This window comes from Camellia sinensis, chromosome 12, assembly GCF_055761805.1.
Source record: "Camellia sinensis isolate YWXY chromosome 12, ASM5576180v1, whole genome shotgun sequence".
NCBI classification, from domain to species: Eukaryota; Viridiplantae; Streptophyta; class Magnoliopsida; order Ericales; family Theaceae; genus Camellia; species Camellia sinensis.
Window position 1 is genome coordinate 45,508,186 of NC_138972.1, and position 23,855 is coordinate 45,532,040.

Sequence of the window (23,855 nt, forward strand, 5' to 3'; positions counted from 1 at the left end):
GCCTAATAGTGATTTAGAAGAAATCTGGAATTTAATTTGCATATGTATTGCATAATTTTTGTGTTTTTATTTGTTCAGTGTTAAATTTTCTGTTTGCGTCTCATGTTTTAAGTTGAGAATTGAAGACCTTATCGGCGGCCGAACCGAAAATTGATTAATGTTTTATGATCGTCGGAATTTATATGATTTTATGCCATGTTTAATTGAAATGTGTTTGGGTGTGATTAAATTAGATCAAATGAGCTAAAATTACATAGTTGATTTTAATTACAATTTTGCCAAGATAGTGGGCCACTTTGTCTAAACATGTTGAAGCCTTAGCAAACCCCATTCAAACACATTTCCTTAGCTCATTTTTGTTGTCCTAATCGACTAGAGAGAGAGGAATAGGAGAAATCTTGTGGTCTTCAAAGAATTGCTCGGAATTTAGGAGGATTGAAGGAGTCTTGCATATTTGAACCTGTACATCTTGCATTCAAGGCTTAAGGTAAGGGAATTCATCTTTTTAGTTATGAATTTAAGTCACTTCATACTTGGTCCATGATAGATTGGTGACTGGAGCTAGAAATTGGTTTATAATGTTGATTTGGGTAGAGATTCATGCATGCATGTTCATAACATGGCATTTGGAAGTGTTTTCATGAGAATTCTTTGCATGCAAGGCCATATTCAAGTTATAGTCCATGAGTTCATCATGAATTGGAGTTTAATCTTGCATTCGGACACATTGTGGATATAGCGATCCCGGTATTCCCTGTTGTTGTTTAACTGTAATCCGGACTCGGTTCCGTAGATTCGTTGTTGTCTTATCCTCATTTCTATCCCTTACTCTTTTAATTAGAGTTTTGGGTTGTGTTGGGCAAGTTGGGAATAAGTTGGTCGTGTTTTAAAACTTAGAAATTTTGCCCAGGTTTTGGTCTCTCCGCTCGAGCGGCGATTTGACGCTCGAGCGGGATTTTGTTGTTGCCTCTCCGCTCAAGCGGAAGTTTGGACGCTCCAGCGTGAATTTCCTTCTCTCAGCATTTTGGCCATCTGCAGAAAATTCTGGGAGAGTGCATCCGGCGCTCGAGCGGATTTTGGGACGCTCGAGCGTGAACCTGTGTCTGACGCTCGAGCGGGGTGTTGTACGCTCGAGCGGACCTGTTTTTATATCAGTCCGTGAAATCACTTTTTTGATCACTTTTTGATTTCCTTTCTCTCTCTTACTTTTTCAAAACCTCCATTGGAGAGCACCTCACTCTAAAACCTTAACTTCTCTCTTAGGATTGATCTAGTAGGAGTTGTTTTCTCACCTTGGGCCTTTACAAAAGTTTTGTTGATCGTAGAGGGCTATCTTTTAATCTGAAAATTTCGGGATTTGGAGCATTTCCGTTTCTTCATCTCCATCGTTGAGCCCCATCATTCGAGGTAGGGATATCCTACTCCTGTTTATGAGCTTTGTCTTTGAATTTTAGCATTTTGATATGTTGGGGGTTGTTGGGTAATTTTGAGAAAGTTTAGGCCTTTGTGAAATTTTACAAAAGTTGGGACTTTAAATATATAAACCTATATGCATGTTAGGCATAGAGAAATGAGATTAATGTTGAGACATAGATGGAAATGGAACCTTAGGGTTGTTCTTGTGAATTATGGTAATTTGCCCTAATTGGTTTGATTAATTAGCGCATATAATTAATTGAAGAAAACGAGGAATTGAATTGAGAATGTTGAAATTGGGAATGTATGGGACTAAAGAGCGTAGTCGAATCTTTTATTGCTCATCTAGTTGAAATGTTGATATATTATCCATTTGTGCATTTATTTCCTGCTTAGAAATAATTGCTTTGGGCTACCGGTGGAGGGTAGTGTTGATTGTTGTAGACAATGCATGATGATTAGGCAAACTAAAACTAATCAATTGGATGTGTCATAGAGTATGACGGTTGATAGAATACATCAACTTTATGTGTTGGTTGATCGTACATATGGCCAATGTGTTTATATGCATTATGTGTAGACAGTTGATAGAATACATTAACTTTATGTATTGATTGATTGCGTATGTGATTCTGTGTTTATATGCATTACTTGTGTATGGGAGGAGATGGGGGATGTACTTCACGGTTTAGGGGAAGATGGGGGATGTACCTCTAAACTGGTTAATGGTTAAGGGAAGATGGGGGATGGACCCAGGGATACAGCTCATATGCTTATCTATTGAAGTGTTGGTACAGCTCATATGCTTATCTATTGAAGTGTTGATACAGCTCATATGCTTATCTATTGAAGTGTTGGTACAACTCATATGCTTATCTATTGGAATGTTGATATAGCTCATATGCCTTCAATTGAAAAGTTTGTGTAAGTTGATATAGCACGTAATTGTATATCATTATCGTTTGCAAAGTATGGAAGTAGTTTATGTGTTATTGATACAACACCAAAATGTGTATCCACCTTGAATTTCGAAAGTGTTCTAGTGATGAACTATAATCTCATCAAATGTTTTGGCCAGAGTACTGAGCCTTGTTTTCTAACTCAAACTTGAATAAGAATTAGAAAGTGAATTGTAACATAAACTTGACTGTCCTGGAATTTTAATAAGATGTAAATGGGAGTGTAAGTGTTGACCATCTACCAGTTGCTAATCTCTTAGTCATTGTTCATAGTTGGTTTGGTATATTTCTATTGGGCTGTGGCTCACCCTATATGGGGACATCTTTTTCAGGTAGAGGTAGCATGCCACCTCTAAGGACATAGCTTGGAAAGCTAGAGGCGGACATACTTTGGCTGTCTTATTTTCCTTGATTGTATTATATATAGTTTCAAGCCAAGGGCTTAAGGTGTAATTGAGTTAGCACTCTCTTTTGTAACCAAGTGTTAACTTGGAAAGCTGTAAGCCCGTAGGGCATTTGCTTTTGTGTTGTAAACATGTAATACTGTTGTAATAAAATACCCTGATGAATAGATGAATGTGGACCTTTATGTATCAATGCATGTCTCTATATGGATGGATTTAATGTTATTCTTTTGAGGGCGTTACAGTGGAGCATTGGATTTCAACTAAACACTTGCATGTTTCATACACATCGTGTTCTTTAAAGTATTTTCAAAATTATATTTAATTGAACTACCTTTGGGCTTTGATTTCTCAAATTGATCTTCAAAACATGTTATTCTATGAGTTTGAAAGGGTTTTCCAGAAAATTAGCCCAAGAGGATCGAATTTGATGCATTAAAACTTGGTTTTGAGCTTGAAGGTCCAATCTGAAATTTTCAGAATTTGGACTCATGCTCGAGCAGGGAAAGTGGCGCTCGAGCGTGGAATCCAACCATCCAGTACTTTGCATTGTTTTACAGTCCGCTCGAGCGGGGACCTGAGTCACACGCTCGAGCGTGGGTTGAGCGCCCGTCGAGCGTGATTTTCACCCATCCAGTACTTTGTCATGTTTTGCAGACCGCTCGAGCGGGAAAGTTTATGCTCGAGCGGGGACTTTTGTTTGCATGTCAGCTCGAGCGGGGAATCCTACGCTCGAGCGGGACCCCTGTTTTTGAAAATTATGAAAAATATTTTCTAAGGCATTTTTGCATCCTCATTCCATCCTAGGCATTCCTAGGCCATGTTTAAGACTCCATAATGAGGTTAATAGTTAAACACACACTAAGAATAACGAAGTGCATTACGTCTAACTCGAACGTGTGTTTCAAGCGGGTAATTGTATGCGTGTTCGTGTAGGTCACGCACCTCAGGACAAGTGAAGAGCCATTTGACCATCTAGTGAGCCAACCAATTGTTGTGAGTAATAACTCTGTAAAGTTATGTTTAACTTTAATTATTTTCCAATGACATGAGATGATAAGTTCTGAAATGCTATGTTTGAATGAATGAATGATAGTCCAATTTTCCTTGGAATGTAAACGCGGTATCCCTAGCCGAGGCCCTCACCCAGGGGACACAATACTGAGGCACATGGTCATGAGGCCCTTGCCCGGGGGAAAGAATACCGTGGCACAAGCCCTTGCCCGGGAGAAAGAATACCGTGGCACAGGCCCTCGCCCGGGGAAAACAATACCGTGGCATAGATATGTTACCTGGTATCGGAGCTTCCATTATGGGACTTACTATGCTTGACCAACATGATATGTTATGCTAAGGAAGGTATACCACACATGATTTGAATATGGATATGGCTGTAGTTCTTTTTTGATACGAATATGAATATGAATATGCCTACGTTTCCGATCTGATAAGAGATTGATTTTCTGATTTCTGCATTCAATATGGTCATCATTCATTAAACCCCTTTACGCTGTTATTATTCACTAGGCTTTAGCTCACTTCTTATATTATGTATGTAGGTGAGCAAGTACAAGACCAGACCCGGGGTTGATAACCTGCACCCCAGTTTTGTCAGCCAACTGTTGCGCCTCCTGAGGAGGTTCCAGTTGAAGTCAATTGCCATGGCTGTTTTTGTAGTTATGCTAGTCTCCGTCTGTTTGTAAAGTCAGGACCTGGGAACTACAGTCTGTAAATAATATTGTAAATATTGGTGTCCCTTGACTAGCATGCTTATGATTATAAATAAATTTGACTTACTCTGTCCCATGTACGTCATCACAGCTCATTAGACTTTGTTATTTTATCTAGTTGCTTCCGCAGCCCCTTAATACTTGCTAATCTGCTAAGAGGCCTTTGGTAATCTAAGGATTACTGGCCGGTTACGACGCTAAACCTATAGGGGCGGGTTTGGGTCGTGACAGTAACCTCCCTCCTTTCTTGACTTTTGTTTTGCTTTGAGAGTTGTTTTAAGTCACTTGTTCTTTTAAGCATGAGATTGAGATTGTCATACTTAATGGTTTAATCCCTCTTAGGGGTTCAGTATCAACGGCATGACATCTCTTTTATGTCTCGAGTTAACTCTTGGTTTGGTACTTCACTCCATTAGAGGACTTAAATTCATTATTGGACTTAATGAATTAAAAGATGGTTGGTAATCTAAAATTGAGGCTAAAAATGGTACAAGATAATAATTGGTGTTGTGTTCAATCGGACGTTAATTGAACATATGGAAGCTTAAAACATTTCATACTCATTAGTGATAAAATGATTCAAGGTTCCAAGGTCATCACTTCTCTTGATCTTTCATGAAAGGGAGGTTGCATGAGTCTTGTTTTGTTGCATTTATTAAACTTGCACACTTGGTTTCATAAGCCATCATGCAATGAAATTGCATCCATTGATGGTTTGTGAACCAAATTTGCTACTACTTTGATTTGTTCATAAAAATGAGGAGTGAGTTGTGCAAACAAACCCTTGAAATACCTTGTATGTGCTCTGTTTGTCCTTTGTTGTAGCAAGGAGAACTGGGCAGCAGTGGCCGGTAGGTGGCCGACAGACCACGTTTGATGGCCGGTCGGCCATCACTGGTGGTCGGCAACCTTTATCACTAGCCGGCCGGCCACTGATGCAAATTTCAGCATCGTGTTCTTTAGGTAGAGCAGAGTTATTCTGGAAGTGGGCCGCAGTGTATGCGTTTTATTGTGCAATAGAGACTCTCCGGAAGAAAAACAATGGCTTTTCGGGTGAAAACCGAGCACGTGCATGATCATTCCTTGCATTCCAAGCTTGTTTAAAGTTTAAATATTTCGATTAAATATTTGTTGTAATTAATTAGTTATAGCTAGTTAATTTTGTAAAGTATTGTATTTAATTAGTTAGTTCAAATAGGTATTCAATTTCATTTTGTAATTAGTTAGTTAACTAGACTAGTTAGTTAACTCATTTGTTGTAATAATTAGTTAAGTAGTTTAGCTATTTATTTCATTTGTTTTGTAATAATTAGCTTAATTAGTTAGTTAGCTAATTAGCTTAGTTCATTCGAACTCTCCTTCGTGAGAGCGCAATGTTGTAATAATGTGTATGCCTTCCAACCCCAAGTCTTTCTCCCTTTTATTTACTAGCTTATGGTGGTTAGTTTAGGGACATCACACTTCAATTAACATTCTTCATGATTGCATCCATTTGTATTGTATATACCGAAGCTCGGTTCATCATTCTAACTGCATTGTTAGTTTAATACTTCTTTGAATACGTGCTTAGACCGCATGTTATTTGAATTGCTTCATATACCATATTAGTAGCCGAGCCTAGTAATTGCATATTGCATGTGTTGCATTAGTCATATTGCATAGTTAGGAATCATGCATTTTTCTAACTTACTCTTTTTTTTTTGGCTTGGAGTCCTATATGAGCCTTTACTCGTTTTAGCATAATTGCATGAGTGTTGATGTTATCATGTTTCGCATGCTTACCATGAGACTAAGTGCTTAAGTGATAAACTACTTGTATGCCTGTGGATGAAGGCTTGTTGCTTGAATTGGAATAAATTGAGTAATGTTTCATATGCGATCACTTTTTCAAGTGGTACATATTCGAAACAATTTTCAAAACAAACATGAACTCGAGATGTTCCAATTTTTGCAAGTTAGTCTATACTTGTGTGCGTGCACATCACATAGTAATGCTAGCCTAATAAACCGAAACAAGAGTATATAATGTTGATAAAAATCATGTCATGATTAGTAGAGGCCGATCTTTGATCGGGTGAGCGGGGGTGCTCAAATGTATTCATGACTTTCCCCTCTCGTACCTAAGTTGCCCAGTTGAGACAATCTTGGTGATGACGGACATGCTCAAACTTTGAACTTAGGGATCGAAGTATCTTCTCAATTACTCGAATGTCTTCCATCTCCATATCATCTAATTTGATTTACTTTGGTCAGAGTCTACACAAAATACTCTAAAATAGACACGTTATCCTTCATTTGCAATAGTTCGAACTCCCCCCCTTAATACTTGGAGTCGAATTCTCTTGGTCTTTTTAATTCCTCGATGTGAATGCCGCAGAATATTCCACGCTTCTCTGGAACTAGTTGTAGTTGAGATCTTCTCAAAACTTGACTCGTCAATTCCTTGATTAACCAAGTATAAGGCTTTTTGATCTCTCCTTCTTGAGTCTCTCAATACGACTTTTTGTGTCTCGCTTAGCCTTTCTTCATCTTCTGGGCTCCCTGGCTCTTCATATCCTTGATTTACTAAGTCCCACACATCTTGTGAGATTAGTAATACTCTTATCTAAATGCTTAAATTCTCATAATTCTCCTTGGTAAGCTTTGGAATAATATTTGGCAAACTCAAACTTGCCATAATAAATCTACAAATTTTTGATATAGAATTTGCACAATCTGACCATATAGATGTGTTCGGAATGCTCCAAATAGCTGGAAGCCACTATTGGATCGTTGTGATTGGGCTCCAAATGGCTTAGATTAATCTAAAATAAATCTAACGGTTCAGATCTGCGCAAAGTTATGCCACAAAGCACCAGATAAAAGCTTCTGAACTCAAGTCACACGTCTTCTTCCCTGGAAAATCGTGTGGGCGCGTGCGAGCACGTGAGAGCGCATGGAAATGACGTACACCGGTGCGTGGGGCGCGTGAGATTTACTCCGACGTCTATTTTTGATGCAGTTTTTTCCTCTGTGCTTGTCTCAACGAGACCTACATACTGGTATGATCAAAAGTTGATTTTTAGGCAATTTTGAAAATCACTCTCTTTTGCCTCTGTTTTTGCAGAAATTCGACCTCCTAGGCTCTTATGGCTCTGATACCACTGTTGAAAGTGGAAGAATGGTGTATATCGGTTGTGACGGTATACAAAGAGAGGAAAACAATTTGAATAAACATTATTTTTTCAAATAATCTCAAACAAATTACAAACTCTTGAAGTCTCTCAGAATTCTTCCTAATTGGAGATGTATTTTTCTCTCACTCTATACAAAAAAATCACACAACCTATCTAATTCAGGTTCTTACATAGTGAGAGAAAGAGACAGATAAAGAGAGAAGATAAAATGTATTTGTGGAGAAAGAGAGAGAGAGAGAGAGAGAGAGATGAGAAAGAAGAGGAAGAGAGAAAGAGATAAGGATGAGTGGGAGAGTGAGAGACAGATTGAGAAAGAAAAAAAAAAGGTTTATGAAATCAATTTGTATAGATAAAAATTTGTAATAGATTTTATCTTGGTGAATTTCAACAAATAAAAATAATTTCAATAAATAGATTCAAAATTTGAGTAGATAGATTAAAAATAAATTTAGTAAATTTTAATAGATAGATAAAAAATTCAACAGATAGATAGATAAAAAATTCAACAGATAGATTTAAAAAAAATTCAACGGATAAGTTAAAGGGTAAAATTGAAAATAAAATATCCTCCAAAACAACAAAAGGATTTCTCACTATTTCACAAAGTGTGGACTTCTCACTAACAACAAATATTTGTTAGACCTAATGCCTTACGCAATTGTTAGATTGAACTTTTTAACAATTTTGTCAAACATATATTTCACCTCTCCTATTATTTAAAATTGGAGAGAGACATTTCACTAATTTTTTGTTAAATATTATCTTAGGTGGCCTTGACTATTATTTCTGACTATTGACAATCACCTTGGGTTACTCCGAACCATCTTCCATCAGTGACAATTACTTTTGGTTGCTATATCTCGCGACTAACAAGAACCTTAGCTGCTGTCTCCAATTATTGAAACATTTAAATCAATAATTATTAATTAAAGCAATTAGACTTGATAGGACAAGAAATTATTTTAAAGAACTTATAGGTGCCGTTTGGTAACACTTACGTTTAAAAATTTAAAAAACTCAAATAAAAACTTGTTTGGTAAATTTTTGATTTATAAATCAATGGTCTCAGTTTATAAATTTGGCCAAAAAATATAAACTAAAAAAATTTGTTTACGTTTTGAGTTTTTTTTTTTTCACCACCCAACACTAGCCACCACCCGACACCATTTTCCACCACCGTCTTCTGCCGCCACCACCCACACCCACCCCTACCACCACCACCACTCATCACCCACCTGCCACTACTACCTACCACTCACTTGCCACCTGCCACCCACTCACCACCACTACCACCACCACCACCCACCACCCGCCACTACCATCCACCGCCCCCCACTACCATCCGCTACTACCACTTACCACCCACCTGCCACTACTACTCACCACCACCAACCACCTGCCACCCATCACCCACCATCTACCTGTCACCCACTCGCCACCACCACCCACCCCTCGCCACCACTACCACCCACCCGCCACTACCATCCATCGCCCGCCACCACCATCCGCTACCTACTAGCTACCACCACTCACCACCCACCTGCCACCACCAGCCATCCGCCACCACCCACCATCGCCACCACCACCACCCGCCACCCACCTGTCTCCGCCACGACCACCACCATCACCCACCACTCACCCCGCCACCCACCTGCCACCACTACCCCCTACCCGCCGCCACTACCGCCACCACCCACTCGCTACCACCTACTCCCCGCCACCGTCACCCACCCACCACCACCACCACCACCACCACCACCACCACCACCACCCACCATCCGTCACCCACTTGCCACCACCACCCACCACCCACTACCATCACCACCACTACCACCCACTCACTACCACCCACCACCCGCCTCCGTTACCCATCCGCCCGCCACCACCACGCGCTACCCATTCGCCACGACCCACCACTCGCCATTCGCCACCCACTTGCCACCACCACCGCCACTGCCACCACCACCACCACCCACTCGCTACCATTTTCCACCACCATTTTCCGCCACCATCACCCGCCATCATTTTCCACCACCGCCTTCCACCACCACCACTCGTCTCCACCGACCATCCGCCACCACTTGCTATTTCTCACTCTTTTTTATATTTTTAAATTTTTTAAAATATTTTGTCTAAACTAAACGCTTTTATAGTTTATATTTTTTTAAAAATAAATAAAAATTAATTTATAAAATTTTTATAAATATAAAGTGAAAACGTAAACGTTACTGCAGGCCCATAATGTTCAATTTTATTTACACCTACTTTTTTATTTGGGCAACCGGACAATGACGTGTTTTCTAAAATAATATGGAAAGATATTTTAAAATATATAAATAAAATTTTGAAATTATAATTTTTTTAATATTTATTTATTTATTTTTTTTGACAAGACCGTTATGAAATTATGCACATAGAACTTGCATGATGTGGCCCTCCTCGATCACGTGGCGTGACTCCGCACCCACCATTTTCGATCAGGCCTCGTCTCTCCCCCTTCATATTTTTATTATCTTTGTTTTTTTTTTTTTTTAAAAAAAAAAAGTCACTGCTCTGTGGTGGATTCCATCGACTTCACCAACGGTCTGCAGCAACACGACCCTCTCGGCCTTCTCTCTCCACGTAACTATTTTCCTCTCTCTCTCTCTCTCTCTTTCTCTCTCCTTGTTCCCCATGGTTAGTTTTTTTTTTTTTTTGAACTTGATTATTTCATTCAATGAAAATGCAGTGAAGACATACATTTGATTCAATTTGGGGCTCTGCTTGTTTCTCACTCTGCAGTACACAAACAACACATTGTTTACAAGTAACATCCTCTCTTCTTGTCTTTCTCTCTCACATAAAAATTAAATATATTGATTTTATGGTTATTTGTTCTTAAAAATGATGTAGTCTGATTGGCTACAATTGGCGATTCTTATTTGTGATTATTTATTTATTCTAAAGTTATTGATTTTGATAAGCTGAACTTAGAGATTTTGATTTGTGGTGAATTTGTGCTAGAATTAAGAATTTTGATTTACTAAAATTGAGTCAATTGTTATAGTTAACTTAAAAGCCTTTGTAATGAATATTTAAGTATTTACGCGTAAAAATTAGCTCAAAATTTTAGAAATTGTAATTAATGGGTGTCTCTAAATTAAATTTTTGACTCCTGTCATTAAATTTTTGATGAAGAAAGCGACTAAAGCTCAACTCTGGGTTCATTTGGCAGTAGTTGGGTTGCATTATTTGGCAACCATAAGGAATGATGATGGGTAATTATCAAAGTTGTTAATATCATATTTGGATATTGTTTTTTTTTTTCATCAGTATGGTATTTATTGGTATCGGTAGGTTATTGGATACCGTTTTAGATTTATCGCAAAAATATTATATATGTATCAAAAATATTATTTAGTAATAAATAATTTAACAATACTTATATATAAAAGAGACTTTAAAAGTATACTATGTTTACTAAATAATACAAATTAAGATATTTCAAAAAGAGTATGAAATACAAGTTATTACAATTTTAATATAACAAACCACTACACACATTAAAAAAAAATAAAAATAAATATACTTGAATCTTTAACAATAAAACTGATAGAAATTCCAGTTTTAATTAAGTTGAAGGTTGTGACTTACTTTTTACTTAGCAGGCCTCTCTTGAATTTAGCTAAAGCCAGGGAGTGTTAAACCTTACAAAATTATTAAGAGACACACGTAAGGCTGTGGAACCCAATTTATGTTATGTAAAACCATACTATAAAATAAAAACACACTTGGGCTGTTCCCTAGGTTCAGGGCATTATCAGAAGCGTAATCCACTAATCTATAACAAGTTATATAAAATAGAAAGATGAGTGAGACCACTAAAAAGAGGAGTACTAATAGTTTTAAAATGGTGTAGGTCTCACATGATGGGATGTTTTATTTTGTGTTTTTTTTTTTTTATTTTTTTTTTTTTGAATTTTCACCTCGTTAGTGGTCAATTAGTGCTCCCAAATTAGTGGAATGAATCATTGTTGTATAAAATATTATAAATGTTTAAGACATATTTTGGGAAGTGAGTTAAAAGTCACTTCCCAACTTTTAACCCACTTCCATCTCTATTCTGTTTGTTCAATCCAGGGACGGATTCAGAATTATAAATTTGGGGGCCTACTCTATAGTTTAAAAAATTGGAGGCTACTCTATATAATTTTGAAATTGTTTAAAAAAATTTAGGGGTGTGAACTCCTATAATTTTAAATTATTTTAAAATTTATAGTATAATATATGATATTTTTCAAATTTTTGGGGGTACGGTCGCCCCCCAGCCCCCCGTAGATCCATCATTGGTTCAGTCTAGAAGAGACAGAGGGTTTTTCTGCTGTCATTTTCTCTGAATTTGTTCTATGATCACTGAAATTTGGTAGGAATGACTAATGTAGATGGTTTTTCTAACTACTGTTCTTTGATTTTTTTTATCACCAATTTATTCGTGTTTTTTTTTGAAGATCAGTAGTTTTGTTAGATCATTTTCATAACGGTGGTTGTTGATGCCGATCGTGTTCAAAGTACTGTTTTTTGAATTTCTTATCACCAATTGATTTGTGTTTTTCAAATGATTTGTATTTTAGTTAGTTTATTTTCTTAATGGTTGGTCGCTAAGAAGGTTTCTAGATCAAAGGATATATAATTTTTGGAATTTGTATATCTGGGTTTTTCAAAAGTTTGGAATTCTAGTTAGTTGATTAATCATCATTACCTTTGCAATTTTGTGAGATATGCTCATTAAGTATTTAGTCGATTATCATCATTACCCTTGCAATTTTGTCGGTTTCTCATTAAAACTTTTTGATGTAACAATAGATAAATCTTTGGATTTTGTAAATAGAAAGATGCATTTATTCGAGTGTTTGATTTTATCATTATCATATACCTAATCATGAGCCGATAATTTCGTGTTCAAATAGTGCTCTATGAACTTCTTACCACCTATTGATCTAGGTTTTCCAAAAGTTTGGTATTCTAGTTAGTCGATTGTGATCATTACCTTTGCAGTTTTGTTGGTTGCTCATTAAGAATCTATTGACGCAAGGATAGAAAAACCTCTGGATAATTTTTTTACTTAAAATATGCTTAAGTTTTATACTTGCCCACTTTGCTTAAAATAATTTTTTTTTTCCCACTTTCGTCCTTAACATTTGTAATTTTTTTCAAATTGCTCTCAAAACTAATTTCTGTCCAACGACTGAAAATGCACTTGGCATAAAATGAGTAAATTACACTTTGGCCCTTAAAGTACTTTTTCTCATTTTGACCCTTAATATTTGTAATTTTTCTCAATTATTTCCAAAATCAATTTTTGTCCAATTTTAAGATCCAAAATCCAAACCCAAATTCAACCCCCCCTCTCTCACTTTCTCTTATTCAAATTTACCCCTAAACTTCCCATTTTTCCTTCACAACCCCCTTCTACCCCAACCTCCACCTCTTGCTACCTCAATCGCTTCGCTTCCCTCTGCCCCTTCATTGTCCTGCCCCTATATCTTCACCATTGTTTATATATGGCCAAACATTACTCTGTTTGGTTGAGTTCTCATAATTTGTTTTTTGAAATATTTTGAAAACCTAGTTTGCTTATAAAAATAAAAAAATTCAGAAACTTCACAGTTTTTTTTTTTTTTTTTTTTGGGGGGGGGGGAGGGGAGACAGAAATATTTTGAAATTCAAAATTATATTTTTTGGAATTTATTTTTGTCAAACTTGATTCTAATTATGCAACAGGGCCACAAACGTGAAATTTTTCTATTGAAAATTGGATGGAGTACTGTGTGGGTGATTTTCCAACCACACTGTCCGCTTAGTAACCAGCTGGAGAGCACTGGCAGAATAGATGGCACCTGACTGACCTGCAACAGAAATATAAGAATCCCGCGGTGGTTTCGACCACCCGGGGGCACTTCAAGTACTAAACTCACAAGCTTGAGTATCAAAAGCATACCTTAGACACATGGGGTGCCTCTCTTTTATAGCCAATACAATCCTAGTCCCAATAGGAGGCTGACCCTAATGGACTTAGGATTACTGCTAATCTGGGACTCCCAGTGGGATTAGAATAAACTCTCTAAGAGTCTTATCTTTACCCAAACTGAAGTCTTCTTCCAATCTAGGACTCTTGTCCATATCCAAGTTGAGTTCCCTCTTCATTCTAGGACTCTTGTCCCTTATCCGTTTATCTCGGTTTCCGATATCTTCAGAGGCAACCTCGGCCTAGCCGAGATGACTTCGGCGCAACGACCAAGACACGTGGCACCTCGGCTGACACGTCGGCGTCACCTTGCCACGTGTTGGTACTCAGAAAATATATCCCCACAAGTACATCTTATCTCTTATTTCGTAGTGGACTACATCTTATCTCTTATAAATTTTTAATTTTGCATATTTATATTTATTGGAGAAGAAAATTATCTCAATTAATCTCTTCAAAAATCCCCTTAATAGGTGAAAAAAGATATGGATGGAATGCAAATAGCCCTTCCTGTACTTGGAATTGTAGCAGCAGCAGCTGCAACCTTCTATGCTGTCAGCTTTGCTGAGATTAGAGAGGTCGGTTGCTCCTCTCTCTCTCTCTCTCTCTAGAAATATATGATAAGGGTGCAACACTTGTCTGATTGATTAATTGTTTGGTATAACCGTATAATACAAATTTTGTTACTACTTCAAAATGTGTAGAAAACTTTCAGAGATTTAGATGAATCAGAAGAATCTGAGAATGGAGGAGGATTCAAGTCATCTCTTAGCTCAAGAGAAAGGCGTGCCAGAAGAAAGGCTGATAAACAGTCCAAGCCTTGACCACATACATCTTTCATTTCATTTACATTATTTGTTGCTTTTATGATATCTATTTTTAATCTTTGTTTTCTGTGTCTCTCGCATGGCTTTTTAGTGGTTCACTTTTGTTTTATGCTTCTCTTTAATGCTATATTTGGTTGGGGGACTTGGGAAGGAATTTGAAAATAGAAAGGAAAAAAATTTGTCAAATGTAATTTTATTTATATTTCACCTGCCTTTTCCTTTTCTGTTTCTAAATCTTTTTTCAAATTTCCTAACCAAAAACAACGTAAATGAATTTTATTGCTACATTGTACAAATAATTAGATTGTGAGAGCAACATGACTTTTATCCAAGGCTCGATAGGTGTTTGGTTTGGTTTGGGCAGATTGCCTCAGAAGATAGAATTATTCAAGGGATCACATTCTATCACCAAACCTTATTTTTGCAGTCTTTTTGGAACGGCTGAGGGTTGAGAGTGAAACAATTTTGATAGTTTAGAGGTTTAAATGTACATTTATAAAGTTGAGGAGGGAAGTTGATATTAGTAATAACTAAGAGAGGTAACATAAATTGGTTTTTATGTGTAACACACAATGGTACGAGTGTTTATACTTGGGTACAACTTGCAAGATTTAACAAAATTATGAAATACCTTCAAGTCATCAAAATTGCAATAATACTCACAAAAATTACAGTTGTGTCCTTGATGGTAAAAATATGCTAATTTATGCTTGGTAGTCATAAATCAAATTTATCAATAATTTTTATCATTGAGTATTTACTTGTTTACTATTTTAAAGTTCCACCTCTTACTTCATGGTAAGTCTAAATATCTGGTTTGTCCTGTTAGTTCAACAAACTTGGCTTTAATTTTCATCTTGTATTTGTATAAACCTTTATAAAGCTCACAGTTGCAAAATCAGTTATCTACCGTCTTCTTTTTTGTGTTGATGCTCCTACAACTGTATGTTGAATCTCTGAGTTCCTGTACAGACCCATTTCATTATGTGTGCATTCTGAAATTAAAAATTTATTTGTTGTTGTAAGTTTATAATTCAGGTGAGAAATTGGGGAAGGAAGTTCTTAAAACCCATATTGTGTTATCAAGTTGACACTTCTCTTGAGTAATTGATACCCATATTTGAAATTCAATGGATACTTTTCTCAAGACGCATAATAAGCTTGAATTACTTACCTTAACGCTGTGTTTGGTTGGGGGATTTGGGAAGGGAAATGGAAAGGGAAATGGAAATGAAAGGAAAAGGAGAAAGAATTAATAGAATTCCAAATCCCAACTATGTTTGGTTGTGTTGGTTATAAAATAGAATTGATGTCCTAAAAGGTATCCTATTTCTTTATTTATTTCTCACTCTCTTTCTTTTCCCATATATTTTTTATTATAACCAAACATAAATAGGATTACATTTCCCATTCCTTTTCCAAATCCCACCTCAAAAACTCCAACCAAACACAGCATAAGTGTATGGCCCTTCAAAGGGCCTTCTGCTGGACTTAACAGCTGTGGGAAGTGGCCGTGCAAGGTTTGCAGTTTCCCAACAAATTTTAGAGGCAGGGTAGGGTTTTCAGTGTGCTCAATTGATCCCTCTCCCAAATTGATATGGTGTGTTTGGGTTGGATGAGTTTGAGGTCATGGATTTGCTAGATTGCATTGATAGTTCCTGGTTTCATGTTGTTGTATTCATTGGTGACTAGTCAATTAAAGATCTTGATATATCTTAGGATAGGGAGGCTTAACAGGAAGCAGCTGAAATCTAAAATGATGCAATAATGCATGTTAAATGGTGTTATTCCATAAGCGAAGTTCATTAAAAAAATTATTTAGGAGGAATAAATATATATATATATATATATATATTTTGATTTGCAATGATGGCGTCTCACTGTTCAAGTTGTTCTTGTTGCTACTAACTTTTCTAGATGTATTGTTCAACATGATAAGCCCTACAATCCTTTTGGGTGCTAAGTTGCTTAATGGATTTTGGATGAAGTTGAAGAACACCCGTTGGATTGGAGAGATTTCCATCTTAACAGCAATATGGAACTAAAACAGAGAGAAATGCCTGGATCCACCCCCCCCCCCCCCCCCCCCCCCAAACCCTTTTTTATCCATGTAATGTTATGCCATGCCTTGCCCTCTTCATTTCGTTGGATATTTGTGAAAAAAACTTCCTGATGTAGAGTATAAGAAACTCAAGAAAAAGTAAATTTTAAAAAAATGGCAATATTTGAAAATTGGAATGGTTTTAAAGAGAAATCGATAGGAACTATGCATACTCATGTTTGTAGTCTTATTTTATGATTATTTTTTGTTTCTAAGATTTTTAGGAGGGGTATTTTAGTAATTTTATATTTTGTGGCATGGGCTGTAGGGGTTGCCCATGGGTTGTCTTATGGGTCAAGTTATTTGATTATTTTTTATTTATATTTCTTACTTGATCTTAAATTGATTTTGGAAGTCAAAGATATTATAGTAGTTTTCCTTTTTAGTTTTAGTTAGTTTAAGAAGTCTCCTAATTTTATATAACGTCATGTAATGGGTATACTTTAACAGAGTTGATATTTTATAGAATTTTGAGAGATTTGAAGCTTCTTATGGATTGTGTGATGTAACCAAACCTTAGGTGTGATACCTAAGTAATTTTGAGAGTGATTTCTAGATTTTTTTTTTTTTTTTCTTTCTTTATCTTTTCTGTTTCAATTTATTATTCTCAAATTACTATTCAAAGTCCTTTAAAAGTGCATTTTTCAACCTCAAAATCCCATCCAATCATCCCCAGATCAACCCCAATCCTTTCTCTTACCTATTAGCCCTTAATTTAACCCTTAAAATCCTAAATTTCCCACTCTTTAGGCTGTGAAATAGCCTCTATTTTGAAAATCCTGTGTTGTCCTACATCACGTCCCTTGCAGTTCGACCTAGATTACCTATTGAAGATGTTCAAGAAAGGATGGTGGGTCAATTAAGGCACCTAGGTATGAAAGTGAAGAGCATTGAAAAGGATGAGCATGATTCTTATGGGAGGCACTCGAAATTGGTGGCACAGCTGGAATGATATGGTCAGCATTCAACTAGGTATATATGGTAGCAGTAGCTCTTTAAGTTTGGAAAATTTTGTGACGCCTAGAAAGGAGATATCCAAAGTTCGTTGCAGGGATATTCTCCATAAGCTAGATTTACAAGGCAAGAAAGTATTTTGGTGCACTTTTTACTAAAAAAAAAGGAAATGACGAACATAATGAAAGCGATAAGAATTTAACCTTGACATACCTTATTAAGTAATTAATTATCCCAAAAGGTTAACTTGTTAGGTATTGAATCTAACAATAATGTATTATACTTAAGTTTTGCATGAAAAGTTAGAAGAAAAAAAATCCAAACCAAACTAAGTCTTGGATTCCAAAACCAAATGAGTTTGACAATACAAGTTTTTCTTTTCTTTTTCTTTTTTTTTTTTCAATATTTTTTTATTGCACTTTGTTAAGGACTATGCTTACCATAAAGTGATAACAACAAACCAATTAGACTCTTAACTTCTAAGGATACACATGAGAAAAGAGGAAGAAAAATAGTTGGATTTGTGACGCCTCAAAAATCGAGAATATCAAAAAATATACTAACAAATAAATACAGAGTTTTTCTAAGGTTACGAGTGTGATGCCAAAATCTACTCTAAGGTTGAAGCCTAGGAAACGCCACTAATAAGTCATTTGGTCAATAACCAAGTAAGATCTTAAGAAAGATCGGAAGAGTCAAAATAGTTTCCCTTCTGAGTCAAAATAGTCTCCCTTGTAAGTCAAATGTCCTTAAATAGCAAAACTAACTTTTTTTGACAGATCTTAATAACATATTAACACAAGGCTTACATGAGTTGACGAAATACAAGGATATGTTACAAAATATATATACAAATATGCAAGAAAAATAATAATTACAAGAAGTATGTCTAAATTACATCAAAAGTTTAAACATTACAATTCTAAAGAAATATTAAAAACGAGATTTAACTAAACTAGTTTCTAATTCTTCTAGAGTAGCCATACATCTTCAAACATTTTAGCTTTGCTTTGACAGGGCAACAATCCTCAATACCTGACATAAAACGTAATGAGCTTGGAATGCTTAGTAAACGAAGACATACCCCGTCCTTTTTTTCCAATCCAATACATAACCATAATTACAACAAGTAATGAAACATGATATTCAAGTCAACAAGTAAAGGAATCATAAGAATTGAACTCGGATTATTTGGTATGCTCCATATGTTCCTACTTTGCAGATCTTACCCTGGATGCCTACAACAGCTACATACCGCTTAGCACCAACAGAGGTACCTCAAAAGGGATGGTAAAAATAAGGACATTGCTCATATCCTCTTCCAACCTTATCACACAAAACCACCTAGGGTCTGAATATAACTGATCCATTCAAGGGTTTTGAAATAACCACTTGTGCAAGACTTTACTTTCAATAAAGAACATGTCCCGCCAACCAATTCGAATGTAACACAAGCATTATCTTATGAAGTTACTCAAGTGATTGAAAACCAATTACCACCCAATAAAGTTTCTCTTTGAGTTAGATGTTTTAAGCTAAGATCAGAACAAACTATTGAGACAATAATTTCTACACAAGTATGAGCATCGTCAAAGCACCATTGTAAAGAAATATAATCACAAATATATGTAAATATCATACTAAGGCTCAAACAAGTGATAAAAAGTACATTCAAGAAATAAAGAACATGAATCATTAACAAAGAAATAAAATTTCAGATTCGGTGCACTTTAAAGATTACAATCTAAGCGGCATTTTCAAATTTTTCTCAAACTTAGCCTTCCTAGAGTTTGTAGAGAATTTTATCTATTTTCCAAATTATTTTTTGGAAGTAGGATAGCTTTCCTAGAATTTTAATTATTTAAGAAATACTTTAGCGCTGTCCAAATCCGTTGACAGCTATGAAAATCGGATTTTCTCAAAAATACCCACTCTTTTTCAATAAAACAATTTTTTCTTGAAAGATAACATTTTAAGGAAGGTTTTGATATAAAAATGAGGTCAATGGAATTTTTCTGCATTTTTTTAGAATTTTTAAAAGTGGGCTGAAAATACTTGTTTTTCATGCATCACACTTGAATTAAGAAGAGTAATTGAAAAAGATGGCAACCATGAGAAATTTTCAACTTCTTTTATGATAACAACATGATAAATAATATATAAATAACTCAGATTTTTAGATTAAAGGTATGTCTTTGGAAATAATGTAAGAAATGGATAGAAAATGATAGCTTTGTTTCAATTTAAGAGAGAGTACATGCAAGGTGGCAATTAAGGGTTAAATCTTCCTATTTAAACACATGAACACAATATGTGCGCTTTTGAAATTAATGCTTGAAGCCTCTAATATCATGTATTTGAATGAAAAAATGAAAGAGAGGGTTGTGTTGTAGCTTGCTTGTTAGCTGAGAAGGTTGTTTGTGCAAGATTGCTCACTTTCTTCCTCCTCTCAAAGCTTACACTTTCTCTCCTCTTTGCTGAAAATATAGTGTGTATGTGTTTGATGTGCAAAAAGTGTTGAAGGAGATGGTGTATTTGTAAGAAAATTGTGGTAAAAGGTCCAAAATGCCCTTAGTTCCAATGGAATTGAAAAGTTTTGGAATTAGTTTGAGTGTAATAGAATGTAGGATGATTAGGGAGCCTAACTAAGTGTTAGAATATGATTTAGTTATAGATTAGTCCATATTGAACTAGATTGATATCAAGGACAAACATAATTCCTAGATTTTTTGGTACTTTAGTCAAATATCTTCCAAGATTCATGCAAAAATGTTTCAAAAAGTACACCATGTACATACACATCAAGGTGGCCAGCCATGTGGGAGGATGTTTGTGTATTTTAAAATTATTTTTGTGTACAAACTCCTATATTTAATGTAGATATTTTGAGGATAAAGAATATAATAATGTGGTGTACCTTATATATATATATATATGATGATGATGATGATACAATGAGTTCCAGATGGAACGGGTTGGACTGATCCACACTCTTTAAGTCTATGTCCGAATGACCAAACCCACCAGGAAACCTGCACAGAAGTCCAACGGGGAACGGGGAGTCCCCATGCAAACCCTCCGACGAACAAGTTAGAGAGAGAAAAGTGGAATGCGTAGATGAATTAGAGATAGAAAAACTTAACCTTCTTCCTGTCTTCGACGTCTCGCTTATATCCTCTGGTAATCATTTTGTTGTCCCTTCCGACCTGTCACATTGGCCGAAAGTCTATGCTCTACCTTACCTTGTTCATGCTGAAGCCGTTCTGTCCCAACAGAGAGGGGTTATCGCAATAAATGCTGTGAGGGCTTCATTAATGGCGATGTGCAGTGGCAAGAACTTGGCAAGATCTTTGTCTGTTTATGTGGCTTGTCCTTCACCAGCCACGTGTCTAAATATCATTGGTTCTTAATGCCATGTTGGCTTCCAGCTGTGTTGGGCCTCATCAGTTGAATTATGTGTTGGGCCCTAAGCGGTAGGCTTGGGTTGTTTGTGGTGGGTTGTAACCTTTATGGGCCTAACCATGTCAGTAGTCCACCATTCCCAAGTGCAGCTTTAGTCCAACAAAGGGAATAATGAAGAAAATGAGGGTTGTTTGCGGCTGTGGAGGGACCGACCATGAGGAGGGTCGGCCGTGAAGGGTAGCCGAGTGGAGGGACCGACCATGAGGAGGGCCGATCGCGAAAGGGTGGCCGAGTGGAGGGACCGACCATGAGGAGGGCCGACAGCGAAGGGTGGCTGAGTGGAGGGACCGACCATGAGGAGGGCCGACAGCGAAGGGTGGGCGGGGCTCGAGGTATGGCGGGGCACGTGGTGATTTGAAGTGGAAAAGTTAGGGGAGAGGGAGGGGGCAGTGAATCGTGGTTGTACACGTGGCGGAATCTCGTAGTGGGATGGTTAAGCGTTGGGCAGGAAGTGAAACGATAGGACATTATAGGTTGTTGAAAAGACAGTTTTGGCAGATATTTGAAAATTTTCAAACTGGCGAAAATTAATTGCAACCCTTGGGATACAGGCAAGCCTTGGGCCTTTGGTATTATTCGCTTTACCTACCTTTTTGCGAAAAAACAAAACAATCCTAGTGTAAACTCCTTCGTTGCTAGCAATACACCCCTGTAACACTTTGTGAATTTTCTTGCGCCCGCAGCCGAAGCTATTCGCAGACATACGAGACAGATAGCCCAAGAGGAAGCAACAACAACCGCAAAGGTTGATCCATTGGGTGACGATGATGCAGTTGATTTGGCAGAACAATACCGTACGGAGTGTAGGGAGGGGGAAGGAGTGAGTCAAGCGGTGCGGGCTCACCCCAAGACAATAATTTCGGCCGTGAGACCGATTAGTCAGGTGGAGCCGGACCATTGGCACACGAAGGCGGATAGATCTGTACTGACCGCAGATGAGTTGGAGGGAATAAGGAAGAAGTACCAAATTCCCTCAGAGATAGGGCTGAGGCTGCCTACATCCACGGAAAGGGCGTCAGATAAGCAACTGGGTGAATTCAGTCTGTACGAGGAGGCGTTGCGGGTAGGTTTAAGGCTTCCTCTTCCTGAAGTGGTGGTGAATGTGATGAATAAGCTGGAGGCGACGCCAGGGTAGTTGATGCCGAATGCCTAGAAAATATTGATGGCGTGTGCGAGTTCCTGGCAGTAAGTGACCGGAGGGATGACCGTGACTGTAGAGGAGTTCTTTTCGTGCTACAAGGCCTCCGGTCAGCAGGAGACATGGGTGACTATAGACGTCCCGAACGTCCCGGGGGGAATCCCCCGTTTTGTTCATATGGGGCTTACTACAGTAGCGGACTCAAATGTCACGGTTCTTAACCTAATCTCGCAAAGTGCAATGCAAGACTGATAAATCACCAAAGAGTCCAAATCCGCCAAATCGTTTTGAAAAACTGATTTTTGTAAAGAAGTGCCAAACATGGACTGCTTTGCTAGATACAGAGTCGCCACCTAAATATTTTATTTTGGGAAATTTAGGAAACCCTGACTCATTGCCTAAGGCCACATGTCCGTCAACACCAAAGTTGCCTCGGCTCGGGAACTTGGGTACGATTGGGGAAAGTCATTTCATGAGCACCCCCGCTCGCCCGATCAAAGAACGGCCTTTACTAACATGATATCTTGTTTTTGAAAACACATGTGTTCTTATTCTGGTTATTAGCCTAGAATTTACTACGTGATGCGCACAGCATACAAGAATAGACTAGATCGCCTAAATTGGAACAAAGCATCGCATATCCGTTTGTTTTGAAAATGGATTTAAGTTTGCTACTCGCAAGTAGGCTAAAACATGGGTTTCGACGATTTATTCCAATTCAAACAACCCAACCTTCACCCACAGGCATTCAGGCAGTTTATATCACATAAGCACATAGCCTCATGGTAAGCATGCTATCATGGCAGTCACTTACATGTATGCAAGGATGCTAAAGCATAAACACTTACCGAGTACTCCGAGCCAAAAAGAAGCTAATTAGAAAACATGCATGAATCCTAACTATGCTGAGATGCCTAATGCAACACATGCAGGAATGCAACTAAGATAGGCTCAGCTATTCTAAGATGGGCTCAGCTATTCTAAGATGGCATATGAGATGCTACAGGTAACACGTATTCAACCTGGAATTGAAATACGATGCAGTTAGTATGAAGCGCCAAGCCCGGTGCATGCAAAACAGATGAATGGATGCAAACATACGAGCATAAGGATGCTAATTGAAACATGCCTTAAAACTAACCATCATAAGCTGGTAAATAAAAGGGAGAAAGACGTGGGGTTGGAAGACATGCATTACACACACGCACGCTTATTACAAAATTGGCCCTCTCTCGGAGGGTCCGAATAAATAATACAACACCAACTAGCTAATCTAAGCTAATCTAATTAAGCTAGTTATTACATAACCAAAATGAACAATAAATTACAGCTAATTATTACACAACTCTAATTAATTAACAAACTAACTAAGTAAGCAATTAAAATAGCATGCAAACTACATGAATGTGGACTGCCTCAGCTCTGCCTTGAATGATAAAGGATGCATGCATTCTCAAGTCGCCTTGTCGGGAAATCCATCGCGATGTCTCAACTCGCCTTTGTTTGCAATTGAACTCAGAAACTTGCACAAAGCTCCAAGGAGGTGAAACTCCACCCAGGGAAGCTGTGGGAAGGCTGCCGACCAGCTATAGGCAAGGGAGGCCACCTGCCGACCACCCTTGGTGGTGAAGACCTGAAAAGGTGGTCGGCCTGCCAGAAAACCTGGTCGGCTGACCAGTTTCTT

General features: G+C 37.4%; 1 long non-coding RNA gene and 1 other non-coding gene across 2 annotated transcripts in view; both read left to right on the top strand.

The window, feature by feature from the left end:
- The window catches only part of LOC114256945 (uncharacterized), a 46,381-nt gene extending 43,409 nt beyond the window's left edge, over positions 1 to 2,972 (top strand). Inside the window, exon 2 of the transcript XR_014346262.1 lies at positions 2,708 to 2,972. This is a non-coding gene — a transcript (uncharacterized LOC114256945). The remainder of the gene's footprint in view (positions 1 to 2,707) is intronic.
- A 7,165-nt stretch (positions 2,973 to 10,137) lies between these two features.
- Positions 10,138 to 10,493, top strand: LOC114285695 (uncharacterized). Its single transcript, XR_014346261.1, has 2 exons — positions 10,138 to 10,307; positions 10,414 to 10,493. It is a non-coding gene; the product is annotated as an uncharacterized LOC114285695 (long non-coding RNA).
- Positions 10,494 to 23,855: the final 13,362 nt, after the last annotated feature.